We start from the raw sequence: 25,925 nt of genomic DNA on the forward strand, positions 1-25,925 counted from the left end.
TGCCCCCTAGCAGGTTTACTACAACTAACCCTGACTGTCTCCGCCCCTTTGTCGGAAACCTGACAGTAGGAAGTGTCAGACATGGCGTGTCCCTTCCTTGAAGAGCCAGTAGATCGTGAAGCCCAAATTCTCCGCAGAGCTCTCCGCCGGGAGAGAGTGATCAGAGCGCGTTTGGACATTTTATCATATCCTGATGATTGTCTGTGCGAACGTTACCGTTTCTCAGCACAATCTATAATTTATTTGGATAACATCCTCAGGCCATATATTACGCATGTGACACATCGCGGACATGCTCTCAGTTCTGTACATATTATTTGTATTGCACTTCGGTTTTTTGCAAACGGGAGCTTTCTGTATAATATTGGTGAAGCTGAGCACGTTTCCAAGGCTACCGTCTGTCGGGCAGTCAGGAATGTTACAGTTGCACTGAAACGTCTCCTGTACTCGTTTGTGGTGTTCCCCGGTCACAGACCCACAAGATTCATCAAAGAGGGATGCCACAAAATTGCAGGTATCAGGATGACCAAAACTTAATTTATGATGTGGTGATACTTGAACTACTACTTAAATTTTACATTTATTTTCAGGGTTCCCAGGCGTGATTGGCTGTATAGATGGTACTCACATTCCAATCATTGCTCCTTCAGTAAATGAAGGAGACTATGTGAACAGGAAGTCTTTCCACAGCATTAATGTACAGGTACATAGTTCCCTGTAGCATTTCAAACTAACAAATTATTTCATCATAGTAATGGATGCTAATTTGTGTTCTCTGCACTGTGAAGATCATATATGATGCTGCCAACATTATCACAAATGTGGAAGCCAAGTGGCCAGGCTCTGTCCATGACTCACAAATATTCCGTGAATGTACACTGAGCACAAAATTTGGACATGGTGAGTTGAAAATACTTTAAAATATATAAAGACCAATTGCTTCAGGGACATTTGAACTGAAGTGTATCCTTCTGTCTTAGGAGAGTTCACTGGCTACTTGCTTGGTGATAGGGGGTATCCATGTTTACCCTATTTGCTTACCCCTTACTCTGACCCTGAACCGGGCCCACAGCAGCGATATAATCTGGCTAATTGCAGGACAAGAGCCAGAATTGAAATGACTATCGGAATGCTTAAGGCCCGGTTCCAGTGCCTGCAAAGACTCAGGGTCACCCCAGAAAGGGCATGTGACATTATTGTGGCATGTGTGATTCTTCACAACATTGCCACAATTAGAGGAGAACACTGTCCTTCTGAACCAAACAGCAGTGATCCAAACCATGAACATCCTGACCCTCCCACGGAGGTTTATACAGGTCACTTATAACTTACAAGGGACCAAATGGCAATTAACAAACATATAGCACTCAGCTTACACTTCATTGTCATTATGCTCTCAAAGACAACCAAGACTGAGGGAAGGCAAAATCAGTAGGAAAATAACTTCACTACAAACAAATTCATTATGGTGAAGAGTTTATCAAATGAATGAGCAGCACTGCAAAGGTGACTGTGAAGAAAGGATGTATGCACATCATGTATTATTTTGAATTTACCCCCTATGTAGGCACTTGTGTCTTGCGGGGTTATTGACTCAGAGGATGTCCCCACAGAGATGCCTTCAGCCACAGGGCGCCCACTGTTTTGGCTGAGGGCCAACTGCTCAGCCTCTGTGAGTGGTGGTGGTGGAGGACCCCCACCTGTTTTTCGGGCCTCCGCTTTTTTTCTGTTGGCTATAACGGGTCACATTTGAGCATACAGAGTAAGCAAATATGTACTTGTAATGTGCTCAGATAATTTCAATAAGTGCTTACAGACAGAAAATCAATGTAGCCTCTAACTGCAATTGATTTACATCGGACAAACAGACCAAGCACTATGGCTCATAATACAATTACACCTTACCTGTTTGGACTATATTTTTATATTTCATTTTTACTTGCTGCCAGGAACGTTTGGGGCCTGTTGGGTTTCACCTGCGCTCACATCACGTCACAAAATAAAATGTATAAAATAACAAATAAAATAACATATGATAAAATAACGTGTTAAATGGGTGGAAATCCCTAGATCAATGTTTAAATTAACACTCACGCATTGACTCTGTCGGCTATGTTTTGCCATGCATGCTCACTTTCTTTTGCAGCTGTCGCTGTGTTACTTTTTTCCGCGGAATTTGCATGTTATCGGCATATGCTGCCATCAGAATTTCGGCCTCAAGCGCTGTAAAATACATTGACCGCGCCTTCTTTCCCTCCGTCTCCATGGTGACTCGCTTAATCTGTGCTCCACTGATCAGGGGCCTGTTCTTCGTACCGCGCTAAGTGAGTTAGCTGGATGAGATTGTTGACGATTTCGCGTGATCCTGGATCGTTCGGTTCCCCGAAGCCCATCCGGGACTTGCTGTCATAGCAACAGAGCCGTAAGCGTAAACCTGCTGGGGAGCAGGTTTACTTTATGTAAACAGGATTAGATCGCGGCCACGCAGGTATGCCCGCGTCATTCATACGAAAGCAACAGCGATATTCCACCACTGTTTCACCATAAATAAATAACATCAATGTAACTAAAGACAATGCAGCACTTGATCCATTTATTGATTTCACACAGATAGATACAGGTCATTTCCTTAAAAAGGGAAATGTACTATTAACATTCTATTACATGTATGTGATTATTACAGATGTAATTCATATTTCAGAGTAGTAATTGCAAATTACTTTGTGTAATCAAGATGAGAGACCACGGCTATAAAAGCGAAGGTGGATTTGGGAAGCCTGTCGCAGCCATGTCCTGTCCGTATACGCGAGCCACCCATTGCGGAAGGTGCAAGATTGATAAGGAGAGTTTTCAGAATTCAGCGTATATTGCGGGACAGACAGGATCCTTTAGCTCAGCGCGACAGTGTGCTCATAGAGAGATATCGATTTTCCCGTGAGGATATTATTTACTTAACCAACTTGTTGACGAGGGGGTGCAGGACCACCACCTGTCTTTTTTTTGCTCTGCCCTTTTCTTGGTTGCTGTTATAAACAAACAGATTATTTCAGGGTCTCTTTCCAAGAGACGAAAAGCAATATAAGTGATAAATATTACCATTCTGTAGAATATTCTTATATTTCACTTTTACCTGTTCCCATGTTCTAGTGGGTCCTGTTGTGGCTCTAATGTGAAAGGGGATATAATATAACATATTATAATATAATATAATGTAATATAATATTGGATAATATAGTGTGATATGATAAATCTACCCTACCGCCTACTGGTGTTGGCCAGAGGGGCCGATGGCGCGATATGGCAGCCTGGCTTCTGTCAGTCTGCCCCAGGGCAGCTGTGGCTACAACTGTAGCTGCCTCCACCAGTGTGTGAATGTGAGAGTGACTGAATAGTGGCATTGTAAAGCGCTTTGGGTGCCTTGAAAAGCGCTATATAAACCCACTCCAACAAACAACAGAATTAGAATGAAAACAACAGAATTAACATGAAAACGATGGAATTTGAATGAAAACAACAGAATTTGAGAACAAACAATGGAATTTGAATCAAAAGAATGGAAATAGAATGAAAAGAACAGAATTTGAATGAAAACAACGGAATTTGAATGAAAACAACAGAATTAGAATGAAAACAACAGAATTAACATGAAAACGACAGAATTTTAAAGAAACGAACAGGATTTGAGAACAAACAATGGAATTCGAATGAACAGAACAGAATTTGAATGAAAACAATGGAACTTCAATTAAAACAACAGAATTAAAATGAAAATGACGGAATTAGAATGAAAACAACAGAATTTGAGAACAAACAATGGATTGTGAAGAAAAAGAGTAGAATTAGAATGAAAACAAATGCATGTGAATGAAAACAACGGAATTTCAATGAAAAGAACGGAATTAGAATGAAATGAATAGAATTTGAATGAAAACAATGGAATTAGAATGAACAGAACATAATTTGAATGAAAACAACAGAATTTGAATGAAAACAATGGAGGTTTAAAACAAACAACCGAATTAGAATGAAAACAACAGAATTAACATGAAAACGACGGAATTTGAATGAAAACAACAGAATTTGAGAACAAACAATGGAATTTGAATGAAAACAATAGAATTTGATTAAAAACGAAAGCATTTGAATGAAAACAACGGAATTTCAATGAAAAGAACGGAACTAGAATTAAATGAATAGAATTTGAATGAAAACAACGGAATTAGAATGTACAGAACAGAGTTTGAATGAAAGCAACAGAATTCTAAAACAAACAATGGAATTTGAATGAAAAGAACAGGATTTGAATGAAAACAACGGAATTAGAATGAACAGAACAAAATTTGAATGAAAACAACGGAATTAGAATTAAATGAATAGAATTTGAATGAAAACAATGGAATTAGAATGAACAGGGCCCTGTTTCAGGAAGCCGGTTTGGAAAACTCAGAGTGAAAAACGACACTCACGGTTGATTAACCCCGAACTGTCCAACTCGGAATATTCGGTTTCAGAAAGGCTGATAACAATTAGTTCAGTCAACGCGGAGTTGCTTTAACCCCAAGTGAAGCGCGCGGACGAGGATACATGAAGCCCTGATAAGCGGAGCACAGATTAAGCGAGTCACCATGGAGACGGAGGGAAAGAAGGCGTGGTCAATGTATTTTACAGCGCTTGAGGCCGAAATTCTGATGGCAGCATATGCCGATAACACGCAAATTCCGCGGAAAAAAGTAACACAGCCACAGCTGCGAAAGACAGGGAGCATGCATGGCAAAACATAGCCGACAGAGTCAATGCGTGAGTGTTAATATAAACATTGATCTAGGGATTTCCACCCATTTAACACGTTATTTTATCATATGTTATTTTATTTGTTATTTTATACATTTTGTGATGTGAGCGCAGGTGCAACCCAACAGGCCCCAAACGTGCCTGGCAGCAAGTAAAAATGAAATATAAAAATATAGTCCAAACAGGTAAGGTGTAATTGTATTATGAGCCATAGTGCTTGGTCTGTTTGTCCGATGTAAATCAATTGCAGTTAGAGGCTACATTAATTTTCTTTCTGTAAGCACTTATTGAAATTATCTGAGCACATTACAAGTACATATTTGCTTACTCTGTATGCTCAAATGTGGCCCGTTAAAGCCAACAGAAAAAAAGCGGAGGCCCGAAAAACAGGTGGGGGTCCTCCACCACCACCACTCACAGAGGCTGAGCAGTTGGCCCTCAGCCAAAACAGTGGGCGCCCTGTGGCCGAAGGCATCTCTGCGGGGACATCCTCTGAGGCAATAACCCCGCAAGACACAAGTGCCTACATAGGGGGTAAATCCAAAATAATACATGATGTGCATACATCCTTTCTTCACAGTCACCTTTGCAGTGCTACTCATTCATTTGATAAACTCTTTACCATAATGGATTATTTTGTAGTGAAGTTATTTTCCTACTGATTTTGCCTTCCCTCAGGCTTGGTTGTCTTTGAGAGCATAATGACAATGAAGTGTAAGGTGATTGGTATGTTTGTTAATTGCCATTTGGTCCCTTGTAAGTTATAAGTGACCTGTATAAACCTCATATTCTATCAGTTGATGGTGGTGGTGTACTGCATCTGGTGCAGCCTCCTGTTGAGCCAGACCAACATGCAGTTGTGAGTACTCTTAATACTCCACAGATTATATGAGTGTACAGTAGAACAGCAATGTTGTTTATTTCTTTACTACAGGAAAATAATGAAGAAACATTGACAGCTGTTACAGAGGAGGAAGCAACAGAGACACTTTATGAGGTGTACATCTTTTAATACTTTGTGTACAGGAAATACAGGCGACCAATAAAGCCAGTTGAACAAAAAATCTGTTTATTCTTCTTTCAACATGTTGAGGTGATGGGTCAAAAGAAATGATTGTGACATATGGTGTCTCTGACTGCTCTTCCATCTTGTATGTCCGTGGGAGGGTCAGGATGTTCATGGTTTGGATCACTGCTGATGTTTGGTTCAGAAGGACAGTGTTCTCCTCTAATTGTGGCAATGTTGTGAAGAATCACACATGCCACAATAATGTCACATGCCCTTTCTGGGGTGACCCTGAGTCTTTGCAGGCACTGGAACCGGGCCTTAAGCATTCCGATAGTCATTTCAATTCTGGCTCTTGTCCTGCAATTAGCCAGATTATATCGCTGCTGTGGGCCCGGTTCAGGGTCAGGGTAAGGGGTAAGCAAATAGGGTAAACATGGATACCCCCTATCACCAAGCAAGTAGCCAGTGAACTCTCCTAAGACAGAAGGATACACTTCAGTTCAAATGTCCCTGAAGCAATTGGTCTTTATATATTTTAAAGTATTCTCAACTCACCATGTCCAAATTTTGTGCTCAGTGTACATTCACGGAATATTTGTGAGTCATGGACAGAGCCTGGCCACTTGGCTTCCACATTTGTGATAATGTTGGCAGCATCATATATGATCTTCACAGTGCAGAGAACACAAATTAGCATCCATTACTATAATGAAATAATTTGTTAGTTTGACATGCTACAGGGAACTATGTACCTGTACATTAATGCTGTGGAAAGACTTCCTGTTCACATAGTCTCCTTCATTTACTAAAGGAGCAATGACTGGAATGTGAGTGCCATCTATACAGCCAATCACGCCTGGGAACCCTGAAAATAAATGTAAAATTTAAGTAGTAGTTCAAGTATCACCACACCATAAATTAAGTTTTGGTCATCCTGATACCTGCAATTTTGTGGAATCCCTCTTTGTTGAATCTTGTGGGTCTATGACCGGGGAACACCACAAACGTGTACAGGAGACGTTTCAGTGCAACTGTAACATTCCTGACTGCCCGACAGACTTGGAAACGTGCTCAGCGTCACCAATATTATACAGAAAGCTCCCGTTTGCAAAAAAACGAAGTGCAATACAAATAATATGTACAGAACTGAGAGCATGTCCGCGATGTGTCACATGCGTAATATATGGCCTGAGGATGTTATTCAAATAACTTATAGATTGTGCTGAGAAACGGTAACGTTCACACAGAAAATCATCAGGAAATGATAAGATGTCCATACGCGCTCTGATCACTCTCTCCCGGCGGAGAGCTCTGCGGAGAATTTGGGCTTCACGATCTACTGGCTCTTCAAGGAAGGAGCACGCCATGTCTGACACTTCCTACTGTCAGGTTTCCGACAGAGGGGCGGAGACAGTCAGGGTTAGTTGTAGTAAACCTGCTAGGGGGCAGGTTAGCTTCACGGCGTGTGTCGTCATAGTGACTCACTCAGGCTTCAGCTGAACTCGCTTTGTGAAACCGAAAACCCAGAGTTTTCGTTAACTCAGGGTATACTTACTCAGTTTTTCCACTAAACCGGCTTCCTGAAACAGGGCCCAGAACAGAGTTTGAATGAAAACAACGGAATTTGAATGAACAGAACAGAATTTGAATGAAAACAATGGAACTTGAATGAAAACAACAGAATTAAAATAAAAATGACGGAATTTGAATGAAAACAACAGAATTTGAGAACAAACAATGGAATTTGAATAAAAAGAGTAGAATTCGAATGAAAACAAAAGCATTTGAATGAAAACAACGGAATTTCAATGAAAAGAAAGGAATTAGAATGAAATGAATAGAATTTGAATGAAAACAACGGAATTAGAATGAAAAAAACAGAATTAACATGAAAACGACAGAATTTTAATGAAACGAACAGAATTTGAGAACAAACAATGGAATTCGAATGAAAACAATAGAATTAGATTGAAAACAATAGAATTTGATTAAAAACCAAAGCATTTGAATGAAAACAACGGAATTTCAATGAAAAGAACGGAACTAGAATTGAATGAATAGAATTTGAATGAAAACAACGAAATTAGAATGAACAGAACAGAATTTGAATGAAAACAATGGAACTTGAATGAAAACAATGGAGGTTTAAAACAAACAACAGAATTAGAATGAAAACAACAGAATTTACATGAAAACGACGGAATTTGAATGAAAACAACAGAATTTGAGAACAAACAATGGAATTTGAATCAAAACAATGGAAATAGAATGAAAAGAACAGAATTTGAATGAAAACAATGGGATTTGAATGAAAACAACAGAATTTGATCAAAAACAAAATAATTTGCATGAAAACAACAGAATTAGAATGTACAGCACAGAGTTTGAATGAAAGCAACAGAATTCTAAAACAAACAATGGAATTTGAATGAAAAGAACAGAATTTGAATGAAAACAACGGAATTAGAATGAAATGAATAGAATTTGAATGAAAACAATGGAATTAGAATGAACAGAACAGAGTTTGAATGAAAACAATGGAACTTGAATGAAAACAACAGAATTAAAATAAAAATGACGGAATTTGAATGAAAACAACAGAATTTGAGAACAAACAATGGAATTTGACTAAAAAGAGTAGAATTAGAATGAAAACAAAAGCATTTGAATGAAAACAACGGAATTTCAATGAAAAGAAAGGAATTAGAATGAAATGAATAGAATTTGAATGAAAACAACGGAATTAGAATGAACAGAACAGAATTTGAATGAAAACAATGGAGGTTTAAATAAAAACAAACAGAATTAGAATGACAACAACAGAATTAACATGAAAATGACGGAATTTGAATGAAAACAACAGAATGTGAGAACAAACAATGGAATTTGAATCAAAACAATGGAAATAGAATGAAAAGAACAGAATTGGAATGAAAACAACAGAATTTGAATGAAAACAACAGAATTAGAATGAAAAAAAACAGAATTAACATGAAAACGACAGAATTTTAATGAAACGAACAGAATATGAGAACAAACAATGGAATTTGAATGAAAACAATAGAATTTGATTAAAAACGAAAGCATTTGAATGAAAACAACGGAATTTCAATGAAAAGAATGGAACTAGAATTAAATGAATAGAATTTGAATGAAAACAACGGAATTAGAATGTACAGAACAGAGTTTGAATGAAAGCAACAGAATTCTAAAACAAACAATGGAATTTGAATGAAAAGAACAGGATTTGAATGAAAACAACGGAATTAGAATGAACAGAACAAAATTTGAATGAAAACAACGGAATTAGAATGAACAGAACAGAGTTTGAATGAAAACAACGGAATTTGAATGAACAGAACAGAATTTGAATGAAAACAATGGAACTTGAATGAAAACAACAGAATTAAAATAAAAATGACGGAATTTGAATGAAAACAACAGAATTTGAGAACAAACAATGGAATTTGAATAAAAAGAGTAGAATTCGAATGAAAACAAAAGCATTTGAATGAAAACAACGGAATTTCAATGAAAAGAAAGGAATTAGAATGAAATGAATAGAATTTGAATGAAAACAACGGAATTAGAATGAACAGAACAGAATTAACATGAAAATGACAGAATTTGAAAGAAAACAACAGAATTTGAGAACAAACAATGGAATTTGAATCAAAACAATGGAAATAGAATGAAAAGAACAGAATTTTAATGAAAACAACGGAATTTGAATGAAAACAACAGAATTAGAATGAAAAAAACAGAATTAACATGAAAACGACAGAATTTTAATGAAACGAACAGAATTTGAGAACAAACAATGGAATTTGAATGAAAACAATAGAATTAGATTGAAAACAATAGAATTTGATTAAAAACCAAAGCATTTGAATGAAAACAATGGAATTTCAATGAAAAGAACGGAACTAGAATTGAATGAATAGAATTTGAATGAAAACAACGGAATTAGAATATACAGAACAGAGTTTGAATGAAAACAACGAAATTAGAATGAACAGAATCACTTTTTATTATTTGTAAATATGTGTACAAATGGTTGGTTTTTTGTACTGTTTTTATCAATAAATCTCAGCAACAAAGGACCTACACCCATGTGTGTTGATTTCTCCCTAAGACGGCAAACTGAAACACTCCAAGTTGGTGACTTTTGGAGATTTATTTCCCTGGATGATTGAGAATGCATCAAGATGAAACACAAAAGGAAGTTCACAGCTTTTAGCAGCTCCCCCACCCCCTCATCCACACACCCCCACTCCCCTCCCTCCAGAATTCCCAGCTAACAACCTAATTTACATATGAATGACTGGCCAATTTAGCTTCCACTTGGCTGAAGCTAAAGCTTAGCTAAAAGCCATTTGGCTGCTCTCCGGGTTTTAAAGGTAGAAAAAGCCAAATGGCAGTCCGTGGTGATAGCGTTCACTGAGGTTACAAGTCTGATTATTTGTTTCTGTCTATTATTTCTTCCAGGAAATGTCCGGTCTTTCCATCCCTCTGATTCTGACACTGCTCTGCTTCCTGCTTCTCAGCCCCCCTCCATGTAGCAGCAGCAACATTCTGGTAGTCCCTGTCGATGGTAGCCACTGGATAAACATGAAACTTATCCTTGAACAGTTACACTCCAGGGGCCACAACATCACAGTTCTGCGTTCTGCAAAGAGCTGGTACATCCCTAATAACTCTTCCATTTATACTTCTATTAATATAAGCACGGTTGTGGATGAGTCAGACATTAACTACTACAACAAAATGTTACAAGATGTTATGGAATGTCGCACTTATCCTACATTTATACGCACGCTCTGCCAACAGTACTTGATCACGTCCGTGTTAGATCAGGGTCACAAGATCTGGGCCAGATCAGTTGCTACAATAATAGAAGACACAGTATTTATTCAGAAGCTACAGGATACCAAGTTTGATTTAATGTTAACTGACCCTGGTATGACAATAGGGATGCTTCTTGCAACTTACCTCGAGCTGCCTATAGTTTTTAATGTGCGCTGGATTAATACTGGAGAAGGTCATTTCACCATAGCTCCCTCTCCTATCTCATATGTCCCTGTGTCAGCTAGTGAGCTCCATGATCAGATGGACTTTCTGGAAAGAATCAAAAATATGCTGCATTATCTTTATAATGTCATTGAACAGCACTTGATCATAAATCCTGCCTACTCAGACCTGCTCCAACGACACTTCCCTCCAGGTACTGATTTGCTGTCTTTACAGCGTAGAGCTGATATCTGGCTGTTCAGGGCAGATTTTGTCTTTGAGTTCCCTCGGCCCACAATACCAAATGTAGTATATATAGGGGGCTTCCACTGCAAAAAGGCCCAACCCCTTCCTGCTGAGCTGGAAGCATTCATGCAAAGCTCCGGAGATCACGGGGTGGTTTTCATTTCTCTGGGGACATTTATATCAGCCCTACCTCGGAAGGTCACAGAGGCCATCGCTGCTGCTTTTGCTGAGCTCCCTCAGAAGGTGATTTGGCATTTTGTGGGTGAAAAACCTTCATCTCTCGGAAACAACACCCTGCTGTTAGAGTGGCTACCTCAGAGCGACCTCCTGGGACACCCCAAGACTCGTGCCTTTGTGGCCCATGGAGGCACCAATGGCATGTATGAAGCCATCTACCACAGTGTTCCTGTTGTGGGCCTCCCACTCCTCCTTGACCAGTTTGACAACTTACCAGTTTGACAACTGACCAAAGAAGACTTCCTGGGCGCTCTCAAGGATGTTCTTGAGAATCCCTCTTTCCACACTAACATGCAGCGTCTGTCCCAGCTACACCGTGACAAGCCAATGACTCCAATGGACACTGCCATTTTTTGGATTGAATATGTCATCAGGAACAAAGGAGCACCTCACCTACAGTCAGCAGGTTTTCATCTGCCTTGGTATTCCTACTTCTGTCTGGATGTGGCTGCTTTAACCATAGCCATAACTGGAATTTTCATCTGGGCTGTGGTCTTTGTCTGTAGGCTCCTCTGCTGCCGGAGGTCAAAGAGAAAAATGAAACCAGAGTAAATGAGCCAAACATGATGCAGTCTTTGCAACGTTTAGCTTGACAGAGTCAGTGTCACATGATTAGTCTTTACAATAATTTCTCCCAAAATATTTCTCCAAAGAAGATGTAAATCATTGCAATTAGAACTGCATTTGCTAGAGATTTCGAAAAAGTTACCCCAAAAGAGATTTGTCATTCAGGGGGAATACTTTTACTTCATATAGGCACCATATAGTACAACATGGTTTTTGATATGATATCAAAGGTCAGGAAATTTGTTTTCGATCCATTATTTGTTTGTTGTAATAATGCTTCTTGGTTGATTGTCAGAGAAGGTGCACTCCATAAGCTCAACTCTGCTGCTAAACCTACAAATGCATTAAGGGAAAATAAACAGCCTTTCCAACACATACGATATATTGACAGGAAGCATCGTTACGACAATGAAATAATTGACTAAACACAAATTTCTTTACTTTTTTGCTAACTTTATTACAATTAGCTACAAATGTGCTTTAACTGTTTGAAAGAGCTCCCTTTCACTCCCTTTAGGCCAAATTTATTCTGATTGGCTGCCCCCCATAAACAGTAAGTTTAAACAATAAATGGGAGGAAGAAAGTTTTTGGCTCATTGGACTTACTTGCACATGCTGTCCTGGTTATTTGATGGGTTGGCCATGTTTAATATGGCCAGCCAGCAATGACTACAAGGAAAGCAAAAGAGGTGAACTCTTTTCAAGCCTTGAAGCTTTTTTGAGCTTTTTGACATAGTTTTAAGCTGAGGTTTAGAGGATGGGTGTGAGCGTGTTACATTTGGCATAAACTGCAGCTGGTGTGAAATTGATATTCTATCTTTGAGTCACAGCTCAGAGAAATGCAAGATCACAGGTTATGACATACAAACTGTGAGTTTACAATGCATGAAACAGAACTTACAGAGAACTGTACTCTAAAAACAAGATGTTAACCTTCAATAAAAGACCATGTAAAACCAATGGTATCGGGTTTTTTTGTATTCATGTGATGTTTGCTTGTGTCTTGATGCATGTTCAATCATCCAGGTAAGGAAATCCCAAAAGGTTGAGTCTGTTCATCTCCTTTGGGTCGACCATCTCTGTGATCCTCAAAAGACGCTGGCCAGTCTTTCAATGATGAGAATGTACACATCTTGGACAGGGAGGAACACTGGTTTGAATAAAGACGGGGGCCTAAGGGTATATCTTTCACTATCTTACAATGCTTTGATTGCAGCCATTCCCCAACTCTCTGTGATTGGTTCTCAAGGCCTTAGATTTAATAACAATTGATCATTTATGAAACTGACTGATCTTCTTTCTTCTCCTTGGTTATTTCTTATAAATGTTGATGTACATGAGCAAATTATGATATTTACTGAACAGTCAAAATACTGCACTTATTTTGTATTAGATTGTAGTGTGGCAATTGTGGGATTGTTTACTTCAGGGCTGCAAACAGCACAAAGGTGGTCAGTGTCTGTTCAGTTTTTTTTTTTTTTTGAGATGCTAAATTTGGAAATAACCTCTGACCAAGTCAGGAAGAGACTCACACATTAGTAAAAAAAAAAAAAAACCCAAAAAACGTGTTCGGTAGATGGAGATGAACATGTGTCAGCATAAAACTGTTCTTTAACACTTTATGGGTCTCTATTGTGTGGAGGAGAATCTTCAGGGAAAAAGAAAAACCAAAATCATATAAAGTGGCATTTGAAATAGTTTTTATTCTTTGCAAAATGGCTAAACACACCATTATGTCCAGAGTACATAATTCAATTCAATTCAGTTTTATTTATACAGCACCAAATCACAACAACAGTCGCCTCAAGGCATTTTATATTGTAAGGTAGACCCTACAATAATACATAAAGATAAAAAAAAATGAAAAATCATATGACCCCCCCCATGAGCAAGAACTTTGGCGACAGTGGGAAGGAAAAACTCCCTTTTTACAGGAAGAAGCCTCCTGCAGAACCAGGCTCAGGGAGGGGCGGCCATCTGCTGCTACTGGTTGGGGTGAGAGAAGGAAGACAGGATAAATACATGCTGTGGAAGAGAGACAGAGAATAATAACAGGTACAATTCAATGCAGAGAGGTCTATTAACACATGTTGAGTGAGAAAGGTGACTGAAAAGGAAAAACTCAATCCATCATGGGAATCCCCCAGCAGCCTACACCTATTGCAGCATAACTAAGGGAGGATTCAGGGTCACCTGATCCAGCCCCAACTATATGCTTTATCAAAAGGGAAAGTTTTAAGCCTAATCTTGAAAGTAGAGATCGTGTCTGTCTCCTGAATCCAAACTGGAAGCTGGTTCCACAGAAGAGGGGCCTGAAAACTGAAGGCTCTGCCTCCCATTCTACTTTTAAATACTCTAGGAACAACAAGTAAGCCTGCAGTGCGAGAGCGAAGTGCTCTAATAGGGTGATATGGTACTACAAGGTCATTAAGATAAGATGGGGCCTGATTAGTAGGATTTTGAATATAACAATGTAATTTGTAAGTGACCACCTGCCCAACACAGACATGTTTGCAGAGGAGCCGAAAAACATGAGCAGCTGTGTTTGTTTCACAATTTTATGCTCACTGAATGACTAATATATCCAGCGTTGGGAAGGTTACGTTTAAAATGTATTCCACTACAGATTACAGAATACATGACAAAATGTATTTTGTCATGTATTCAATGAGAGTAATGTATTGTGAATACTTTGGATTACTTAATATATTATCATGCTTTTTTACAACTAATGAATGTCCTATTGCTGTGTGATTTATTACTATTACTGAAGGCTACTCACCGTACCAATAGCAACTAGATTTTTAAAAATGATATAAAATGAGTAACAGTAGGTGGACATTAGGTAAGGCTACACTTTTTGCAGTGATCTCGTGTAGAAAACTATTCCGCGCATATATAAAACAGGTCCGCGGCTCCGAACTGTAGCTAATACGTCAGGTTCGTGTCGGGCTCGTAGCCGAAAACTAGCTTTACTTTGTTGTCAGGGTCAACTTTGTTAGCGAGAAACAGAGAGAGGCGTCGAAAGGCTGCACCAATGGAGCTTAATGTTTTGGAAGAAAACAGGAACACAGTGTACAGTCGAGTCTTAATAGCTTACTTACAACTGGGCTCGTCAGGCACTCTTTTTGGCTGCAGTGGTTATTATTATATTCACATGGAAAAGTACAACTTGTCACCAAGTTGTACTTTTCCACTCACCTTTACTCCCTCCCTCACTACAGACACATAACGGCTATGGCAGTCCATTCTCCCTGCAGCATGGACTACACTGTCCATGAGGCTACATTCTTTAGGGCTGTGCCTGTAACAGTCTGCCTATTGCCTTCATATTAAATCATTTTAAAAAATATTTCTTCACATCATTATGAGACACGAGATTGAGATATGAACATTTGAGTCCATTTTTCCCATAGAACACTATGACAGGGTGTGGCTTGTGGCTCAGGTGCAGGGGAGGAGTGGAGCAGTGGGCTCAGGGTGGTGTCAGGGGAGCCTGAGACACACCTGAGCTCCATCCGCTGATTATGTCTCACCTATAAAGAATGTACCGGGACCTAAGTTGGTGTTTTGTGTGTGGCTGGCAGTTGAAAAGCTGCGGCCGAGGGTTGGAAGAAAGAACAACTAAATAAAAAGTTTTGAAACATGTGAACTGTGTGGTCGGGTCGGTCATTTTTGTCACAAACACATATTCAGACCAAACTAATCTGTTAATTAACTGTTTATATACATTTTTTCCAAGCTGGTCTTACAATCCTACACCTGCTTACAATATTCTTGCTAGCACTCGTGCATTCAAATGACTTTGGAAGTTTACATATGCAAAAGATTTGCCAACCTAAATTCTGACATAGTGTGAAGAGGTTTTCTTTTAATAGTTTATGCTGTAGTGAAATTCGTGCAAAAATATTGTGCGATGAATAGTAAACAGTAGCTGTCAGTACATGCCAGGCGTCTGAGTAAATGGTGTCATGGGGGTTGAAATGAGCCATATCATGACGCAAAACAATTGAAGGAAGGAAAAGTTCTGAACCAGCGAGTGCCTCGAGGAGCTTTGTTCACATGTTTTGGGTTTGAGGTCAACTTTGAAAAGGTGCAGTGAATGTAGAAAGAGTCCCACGAGAAACATAGCCATGCATGTCTTCATTTGCTGACCTTACGTATTGAAGTAATCACCCTAACAACAAATGTGTTTATGCAAACAGCAGCCTCGGTCTTCAATTAATACTAGCAGAATGTTTTGTTGTATTGCCAATATACAGATGAAGATAGGATTATTAGCCCTTCCTATGAAAATTCATTGTTGTGTTTTACAAGTATATTTCAAGTGTTGTTAAACAGAGCAAAGAATTTTTAACACAACTTTTCCAAACATCCAAGCTTTATTATGGATGCTTACATTATTTTACGTTGCACACAGACCCCCCCCCCCCCCCCCCCCCCCCTCAAAAAACAAACAAACAAAAAAAAACCTACCAGGATCAAACATAAGCTCTCCAATGCTAATAGTAAGTTGTGCATCCTTTTTGTTAGCTAACCGCCTGTAGTCAGTTGTTGCTTTCAACAAGTCTCACACTCACCTCCTGAGCAAGCCTGGCTCATTGTTCTCTGTCGAAAGTCTCAAGATTGTCTTTCAAAATCTTCAGTCTTCATTTCTAGATGCAATGAAGCACCGCCACAACATAATACTCCCTGTACTTTGGATTGTATTTCTCTCCCTTCTTTCTCCAAACATAAACAGTGTCTCTATCTGCTCTTTAAGTGATGATGTGATGAATCCTGCTTCCGGGTCCAAATTACTCCACTTTTAATAAGGCTTTTGTGTTTTTTACATCCCCACAAGCTTGTGAGGATAGGTCAATTGGATAATCCAAATTGCCACTAGGTGTGAATGTGTGAATGAATGTGAGTGCGAATGGTTGTCTGTCCCTGTTTTGGCCATGTGACAGACTGGCGACCTGTCCAGGGTGTACCCTGCCTCTCGCCCTATGACAGCTGGAATAGGCTCCAGCGCCCCCCGCGACCCTGAAAAGGATAAGGGGAAGCGAATGGATGGATGGATGTTTTTTACATGTTTTAATGCTTTGTAACTTGTTCTATTTAATCTCAACAAGCCCCTAAAAACAGTCAGTGATCACTGTTGGCTTCTCTCAGTTTTTATTACCACTATTCATTTCAAAGCTCAGTTTTTAAAACCTTACGATATAGGTTTTAAAAACCTACATGAAGCGCCTTGAGGCGACTTTTGTTGTGATTTGGCGCTATATAAATAAAATTGAATTGAATTGAATTAACTACAGTCCATGGATCATCTCAGTTGTTCTCCCGACTGAAGTTCGGTCCATTTACAGCATCCCTCCATGCAATTGCATTTGTCCAGAACCTTCAGGAACCCTCACATTAACTTTTATTGAGTGGAAAAAAGTTAGCGTTCACCCTCCAGCTTCACTGTTTATATTATGCTAACCATAGCTGTGTAGCTAGCCAACAAGTAGCACATCATTATATACCAGCTAGTCAAACTTCAGTAACACCTACAAATGCTGCTGTTTACTTTCCTGTCTTCATTTATGTCAGAAGTGATAGCAGAGCTGTACGTCTTAATTTGTTTCGGAAATCCCTAAGTGAGAACGTGGTATATAATATTTTGATGGAAACTAGTGAGCTAACTTCCTGCTAACTTCTAACTCTGTTTGGGCCCAGGCACGGCTAACGACATTAGACTTAAAGACCGGATGGACAAACACCTCTAGTTTTGTCTCATCTGTGTGTCTTTTGTCGCACAAGAGACACACTTCCACTATGCTTAAACTTCCTTTGGGCTGTTCTTAGTTCAGTCTGGTTTGAAGGTGTTGGGGTCAGGTGTTTCAAGTTTTCTTTGCAGTCAATTCCTGTGCACATTTCTAGTGAGTGTCTTCTTTGAGACTACACATCCCAACTTGGCTGAGTCAGTCACTCATACATTGTCAGTTGTTCTGTCTTTAAACACATCTCTCACCAGTTCTTTCCAGAGTCTTTGAAATATTTCTCTTCTTGCCTCTGCCAGGCTTGTTCCGTATTCTGTGATTCTCTTACTTTCTTGAAGATATTTTTTAGTACACTACTCTTGGGAACACTTGTGATAACTTTGTATACCCATCTCCTGCTAGCAGTAGTCTACACTGATTTATTTTCCTTTGGACATGATGCTTTAAAAAGTGAGAGCTTAAACCCTCCCTAAACATTTTATATCACATGTAAATTTGAAGCTTGTACTAAAGTCACTTTCAACTTGATTTTACAAGCTTTGGGGATTACAAAGTTAAAACACATAATTGCACAGCAGTGGTTTGTGCTGTGGCTCAGTAAAAAGTTCAGTTTTTCATTAGAGCTAATACTACTGACCCTGTTGAAATATGATGTTTAAAATCCATTGCTCTGTTAATAAATCTTTGACAAAAACTTTAAATGCCGTAGCCAAGCTAATAGGTTTATCCACATCTGTATATACAGTATTTAGCGTGTTTATGGAAACACACAAAAAAACATTAGCCAACTTAATAGAAACCGTGAGCTAAAAAGTAGGTAAGTATACTACTGAATTAAACATGTTGAATATCCAGAGCATTTTTCTCTACCTGCCCTTATGTAGACTAAAGTCTGTATTTAGAAAATTATATTGATATATCTAACTTCTTACAACGAACAAATAAAGATAAAGAATGTGATACAGCTTCTCAGATAAGGCCTGTTTTCCCATCACAGCCATGTGACCTTCTGCAGGTTGTGTTGCCTCCAGCTGCTTCTCTGTCTGCAAAACCACACATGAAAGCATTTCTGTCTCCATCTGCTGGATGTGCTGCAGCGTGCTGCGGATGCCAGATGTTGTTCGTCCCATCGCACCCTCTGCATAATTCAATGTATATTCAGACAGATGCCTTGCACCTTTTCTCCCTTGAGACATTTTGTGTCTCTACTTAGGGACACGTGACAGCTTAATATATCAAATCTGCTATCTACAGCATCTGCTCATTGTGCCAGGTGGTTAGAGATCAACAATACAGGCAGGAGGCCACATCCTGCTTTTAATCCTGCTCAATCCTTCCAGTATTTTAGACCTCTGGGGTTTTTTATGACATTAAAATATCCAAAACACATTACTGGATGTCTTTGTCTGGATATCTCATCTCAAAAATAAGTTCTGGCTTGCTCAGCATTCTCAAGCTGATGCATATTTGGTTCTACTTTTATCAGCTTTCCTAATCCAGGAATATCATCATAACTTTTCCATGGTATGAGATATGTAGTGCTGCCCTAACATGTTAGGAGGTCATTTGTGAGAAGACAAGTGTGAACATGGAATACATGGATTAAAATGAATGAAAGTAATTGTGCCTCAAAGATAAACAGCATGCATGTGTGAATGTGTCTGTGTGTGTAAACTTTACAGAATTTTTACCATGTAATGGTTCTGTTTCTGAAGCCTTGGGTCATACATTTAGAAACACATATCATCGACTTAAACATTGTTTCGAGCTCCAAGCACCCTTCATAGTATATTCTCTAATGGAAGTGGCCTCTCCCAGCAGGACAATGCCCCTTCAATAGGACAGAACCTCTCAGGAAAGGAACATGACAAACAGACCATATTTCCAGGATCCTAATACTATAATCTAAATGAAACGTGGATTTAAACACTGAGACATCACCCACTGGTTTTTGTACTGCAAATTTTAAAGCCACAACTTTAGCATTTTGAACTGTGCTATTTTCTTGGCATCACAACTAACCATAATTCAACAGGAAAGTACTTTAGGGAGCTAGATATCAAGTGGCTTTCCTAAATAAGTTGCATTTTATTGTTGAAGTACTAAACTGAGTCAGCCCAGCTATCGCCAGGTCATGCTAACATCAAGGTCAAGCTAGCTAGTTTTGAGATTTCCCATTGTAGTAAGCAGTGTTGGGAAGGTTACTTTTAAAATGTATTCCATTACAGAATACAGAATACATGCCCCAAAATGTATTCTGTAACCTATTCCGTTACGTTACTCAATGACAGTAACGTATTCTGAATACTTTGGATTACTTAATATATTGTGGCGAGTTCAGACAAGGAGGAGACGGAGGTATCGTTTGGTCTTGCTTCCCGTGAGCTAGCCAGGGAGCACAGCCGTTTATTACATTTGCAGAAGAACACACTGCCACTAGCTAACTGCTCAGCGCGGCAACCACAACACACATAGGGCGCCCTCTGACCCCGGAAGGACACACCGTCGCAGTGAGAGGGCGTCACCCGTCACCATGGCAACATACACAAAACATAACTGTACAAGCAGAACAGCCCTGACCCGCTACAATATTATCATGCTTTTTACAACAACGTGAATGTACTATTGCTGTGTGATTTATTACTATTACTGAAGGTCCGCGACTCCGAACTGTAGTAAAGGGACCTCTGACTAATGCTGGGCTCACACTGTGCGATTTTTGGCCCATTTTGAGCCGATTTTTGAGTCGTGCGATCGTTTTGGCGATCGGCCCGATTTTGGCCTTCATCGTGCGTCGTGCATCGTGTAGTATACGTGGGGTAACGAGAAGCGATTGACACCTCACGACCAGCTCCCGATCATCAATCGCTTGGTCTTGAGGGTGTCACCGCAGTTTGCCACACTGCGCACGCGCAAACACAAATGTCAGCGAAAAAGACGGCGTAGCACGGCAGTGCAGCGTGTGATCTGGACACAAGCGATGGAGGCACAACCTGTAGAACCATCCGAGCCCTTTCGATGTGGCCTCACAAAATTATCACGACCACAACAACCGTGAAAATAGTTGGATCGACACTGCTGCTCAATCACAGCTGCCTGACCAATGTTTTTCATTAGCAATTTAGCAAAGTTGATGGTGGTGGTGTGTCTGTGTGAGTGAAAGACGGAGAGGGAGAGCGAGCGACAGAATTTCTGTTATAACCTTCATTTTTATGGACGCACAGTGTGAGCACTCAGGTCGCATCAGAGCATCGGGCCGTATAGTGTGAGACCCTGCATCGTGACCTATGAACTTCTAACCCCTGCGAGTCAATCGTACAGTTTGAGCAGGAGCTGAATCGCGCGACTGAAAAAATCGCACAGTGTAAGCCCAGCATAATACGGCGGGGTCCCTGTCGGCTGGTAGCCGAAAAATAGCTCTACTTTGTTGTGTGGGTCAACTTTTCTTGCGACAGACAGAGAGAGGCGTTGAAAGACTGCTCCAACGGAACTTGTTGTTTTCGGAGGAAAACACGAACACAGTGTACAGTCGAGTCTTAATAGCTTACTTACAACTGGGCTCGTCAGGCACTCTTCTTGGCTGCAGTGGTTATTATTATATTTACATGCTTCCAGCTCCCGTTTTTGCTCGATGACTGCTCGTACCTTTCCACTCCCCTTTTTCTCCCTCCTAGCGCTCACAGACACATAACGTGTATGGCAGTCCATTCTCCCTGCAACACGGACTACACTGAACATGATGCTACATTCTTTAGAGCTATGCTTGTAGCATTCTGCCTGTTAGCTTAGCACAACAACAACAACAACGAAAAGGCGCTCTCTCACCCAGGAAACATACAGTCGCAGAGAGAGAGAGCGTCGCCCTGTAACCATGGCAACCGTAACGCTGCCGCCTGGAACAAAAGAACGTAGCTGTCAAACAAAACCCAAACAGTCCTGACCCGCGACAAAATGAAACAGAAAAGTACCCCAGTGTATTCCATTTATTTCAACAAAGTAACTGTATTATGAATACCACCTTTTTAAACGGTAACTGTAACGGAATACAGTTACTCATATTTTGTATTCTAAATACGTAATGGCGGTACATGTATTCCGTTACTCCCCAACACTGTAGTAAGCAATCAGGTGTTATTGTAATGTTTTTCTACATGTGGGTCACAAATAAAAGTTTTAATTTGTATTGTACATGTTGGTATTTAATATCATACTTCTGCAATAGTGTATTTGGCAGCATATTGTTAGTTTAGCACCAAAAGAATCACACGTCACTTCAGTCATATCTCTGTGGGTGTTTGTGGGATGGTGGTGTTTGCATGTGTTTGTTGGCAGGAATGGCCTCTGCATCCATAACTTAAACCCAAAACTTTCCTGCTACCATGATACTGAGGGTGCATAGGTGTTTTTAAGTCAGTTACAATACGGAGCAGCAGGTACTACGGAGAGAATTCATTCTGCTCTCATTAAGTGTGGCAATGAACGTTACGTGGAAATGCCCTGATATCAGCTCATTGTGCCAGTGGTATTCGGTGTTGACCAAATTTTATGCACGTGGCTAGAAATGGAAAGCATGCTAAGCATTATCTTTCGTGATAATCGGTTATAAACTGTTGTGTGCAGTCCCTCTAGTTTTTCGCAGACTTAAATTGTGAACATAATCAGACAGTTTGTTCGCAGTGAAAATAAGTTTGCTTTTCTTTTGAAGCAAACATCAACGAACTATCACGCAAAACCTGTGAAACTGTGAAAGTGCTAACTTTGCTCTAGTGTGCAAACTTTATATTACGAGAGAAACACTGCGATTGTGTTGTGATAGCAACAAACCAGAGCATACTGAGTAGAAATTGTCACTATTTATTTCCCTCTAACATTATTTTGCTTCTTCTTTTCATGGTGATTACTTAAGCCTTGGACACAAACTCATTGAAGTGTCAAAGATTGAATTTCAGCAGATATAATGATGACATGCATTTGATATGGTAATAGGTTAATAAAATAAACACTTTTGCAACCTAATCTGTAAGAATGTAAAACTCTGTGCCACATTGATCTAGTGAACTGGATAATATGACCGTACAAGGCTCTATAATGTAAACTGATCTGAAAACTAAGCTGCTAGCAAACAGAAAAAATGGCTTTTTGACATTTTCTGAGACCTTGAGGCTTGTTGGTCCTTGTGGTTCTTGCAGTTGTTCACAACGTCACCCAAATGAAATAATCCTACCTATTAATGTAATGTGTGTGTACATCACGGTGGAGACAGCCACAGAAGCTACGGTAATGAAAAATAGTTAATTGCATATGTTTGTTCCTCGTCAGTCCACACAGTGTCTTTGGTAATCAAAGAAAAATTTGGTACCAAAATGTTTAATGTGATATTTCCATAATACAGAGACTCTGTATTCTATTCTAAAGGTTCAAGGTTCAAGGTTCCTTATTTGTCACATGCATAGTTATACAAGTATAACATGCAGTGAAATGTAACCTGACACGCTCCTCGACATGTGCAAAAAAAAAAAAAAAAAAAAAAAAAAAAAAAAAATATATATATATATATATATATATATATATATATATATATATATATATATACATTGGGTGAATGTGCAGTAGTAGCAGCAAGCAGGTGAATTCTGTACGTTAATATGAATAGACATCTGACTATTTTACAGAATAGACAATATAAACATATTTAAAATTAAAGGAATTTGGAATGAACATTGTGCCTGGGTTTAGAGTGTTTGGAAGAGAGTCCTGTCTCAGTCAATTATAGATGATGTGAGAGGGCGGGTGTGTGTGTTTAGGGCCCGGATGGCTTGGGGATAGAAGCTCCTCTTGAGTCTCTCTGTCCTTGCCCGGATGATGCGGAACCTTCTACCAGATTGCAGAAGTTGGAACAGTTTGTTGCCAGGATGGGACAGGTCCTTCAGTATCTGCGCTGCTCTAGTTCGGCATCTCCTGGTGTAGGTGTCCTGAAGCGGGGGGAGAGCAGTATCCAGCAGCAGCGTTCTGCTGTATGGATCACTCTCTGGAGAGCTTTTTGGTCCTTCACACAGCTGTTCCCAAACCACGACGTCATGTTCTGTGTGAGGATGCTCTCCACAGCGCCTGTATAGAAAATCCTGAGGATCTTTGGAGAGACCCTGAACTTCCTCAGTTGTCGTAGGTGATACAGGCGCTGCCTAGCCTTTTGGGTCTGGACCTTAATGTGGGCAGCCCATGTCAGGTCTGAGGAGATGCGGACACCAAGATACTGGGGTGGCTGTAGCTCAGGTGGCAGAGCAGGTCAGCCATATCAGAAAGTCGGTGGTTTGATCCCAGGCTGCCCCCTGGCTGCATGCCAAATATCCTTGGGCAAGATACTAACCCCATGTTTGCCTACTGGTGGTGGTCAGAGGGCCCGGTGGCACCAGTGTCTGGCAGCCTCGCCTCTGTCACTGCGCCCCAGGGCAGCTGTGGCTACAATGTAGCTTGCCATCGCCAGTGTGTGAATGGTTGAATGACTGAATGTAGTGTGAAGCGCTTTGGGGTCCTTAGGGACTAGAAAAGCGCTATACAAATGCAGGCCATTTACCATTTGAAGGACTGCACCCTCTCCACTGGAGCTCCATTGAGCTTATGTGAGCCTATGTGAGCTTCTCACATAATTACCATTCAATCTCACTTTAAGGAACTGATATTTCTTTCTTGATCTTTCAGCCAATATAGAAATAATTGCAATTAAGTACTAAGAAAGGCAGTTTCTGAGAGCTCATACATTGGACAAAAGACACAGACTGCTTAAAAGCTGCTTAATGATGACAAGTTAGTGTCACGGACCCAGCTCTGGAGGACTGGGGGTCCGTGAGCAGTTTTGACTGTTGTTGTTATTATTATTATCGTTATTATTTGGTGATGTGTGTGTCTTTCTGCACAATGCTCTGTTAGTCTGTGTTCCACTCATTATATGTATAGGCAGGGTGTGGGTGTGTACATGTGTGGCTGGAGGATGGAGAACAGCCACATTCAGGCCTGATGGGTGTGGCCCTGCAGGAGGACTGGCCACACGTGAAGTTCCTGCCACACACCTGTTGGTGATCAGGGCTTGTCGGGGGAGCTACTTAGGAGAGTGTTGGAGCTCCCACCGGCACGGGATCATTGAGTTGTCTACCCAAGTTAGTGTGTGTCAGCGTACGACGGTGCAGTTTGTGTATGCCCGCCAGAGTTGGTGTTGATGGCTGTTTTTGTGGTTTTCCCCCCAAGTGGAAGAGTGGACCAGAACAGCAGCACGCACAAGGTGTGCTAGAACACAACAGCGGGGAGCACACACACACGGGATTCAAGGGTGCAACGGGGAGTTATTGTGTTTACAGCCTTCACTGTAAATAAAGTGCACTGTTCCCCCATATCCCCACGGTCTGACAGCCAGACCGTGACAGTTAGTGCACTGAAAACCTCTGGGTTCCAGGATATAATTGGCCATTTTTGACCACTTTTGATTTTTTTCTTTATTTCTTTCTTTTTCTTTCTTTCACCATTAAAAACTGTTTACTTGCCTAACAGTATTCAGGAAAATGCATCACGTAAATTATTTATCATAACCCTTGTTTTACTTGGTAAGTCAATACAATTTAAAAAAAAACTGGTCTATAGTTGCATTATATAGAGTTTCATCATACGGTCATGGCACTGTAAAAACAAACATTGATTAAAGCCCCTACTGCTATTATCATGGTTAATAGCACTAAACCGTAAGTGTTGTTGCCATTGCACATTGCACTTTTTTGATGATAAAATTTAGGTTATTTTCTCAGGGCTTATATTATTTTTTTGTGTGTATGTGATGTGTTTGTTTGTTTGTGTTTTTTATATTTCTGTATGGACATACTGCAAATCAGTTTCCCGTTAGAGACAATAAAGTTACCATTGACCATTGAGCATTCATTCAGTGATTGTGCAAATGTACTGTTTATAAGGTTTGTTGCAGGTTTCCCCAACTCTCTGTGTGATTTGAAGAGCAAAGCTTTTTGCCAGTGTTTTGACTGGTCAGTAAGTTCAGAATGCACTAATTAAATGGCAACCCAATTCCATTAGGACAGTTAAAAAAATGTCTTACTACTGACCTAACTCCTGTCTCATAAGTGACTAGAGTTTTGTACAAAAAGTTAATTTTGCTCAGTAGACTTTGAGAATCAGAATAGAAACCTGTTGAATTGGGCTCTCACATGGATAAGACTGTCACTAAACCGTCCTCTAGAAAATGATTAATAATGTTGAGCAAATCAGGAGAGAAGGTGAGGGGTAATTTTGTACTAAACCAAACAAAATTCCATCTGATA

The 25,925-nt window shown here is 40.0% G+C and overlaps 1 long non-coding RNA gene and 1 pseudogene across 1 annotated transcript; both read left to right on the top strand.

Annotated features, from left to right (window-relative positions):
- Positions 1-458: 458 nt before the first annotated feature.
- On the top strand, positions 459-1,298 carry LOC147336100 (uncharacterized). Its single transcript, XR_015128629.1, has 3 exons — positions 459-703; positions 789-900; positions 981-1,298. It is a non-coding gene; the product is annotated as an uncharacterized LOC147336100 (long non-coding RNA).
- Positions 1,299-10,291: 8,993 nt separating this feature from the next.
- Positions 10,292-11,932, top strand: LOC147336101 (UDP-glucuronosyltransferase 1-2 pseudogene; annotated as a pseudogene).
- The last annotated feature ends 13,993 nt before the right edge of the window (positions 11,933-25,925 follow it).

This window comes from Aulonocara sp. 'chitande type north' Nkhata Bay, linkage group LG3 (genome assembly GCF_057382095.1).
Source record: "Aulonocara sp. 'chitande type north' Nkhata Bay isolate Kocher_YH1m ecotype deep benthic linkage group LG3, A_spYH_male_GT1.1, whole genome shotgun sequence".
Taxonomy (NCBI): domain Eukaryota; kingdom Metazoa; phylum Chordata; class Actinopteri; order Cichliformes; family Cichlidae; genus Aulonocara; species Aulonocara sp. 'chitande type north' Nkhata Bay.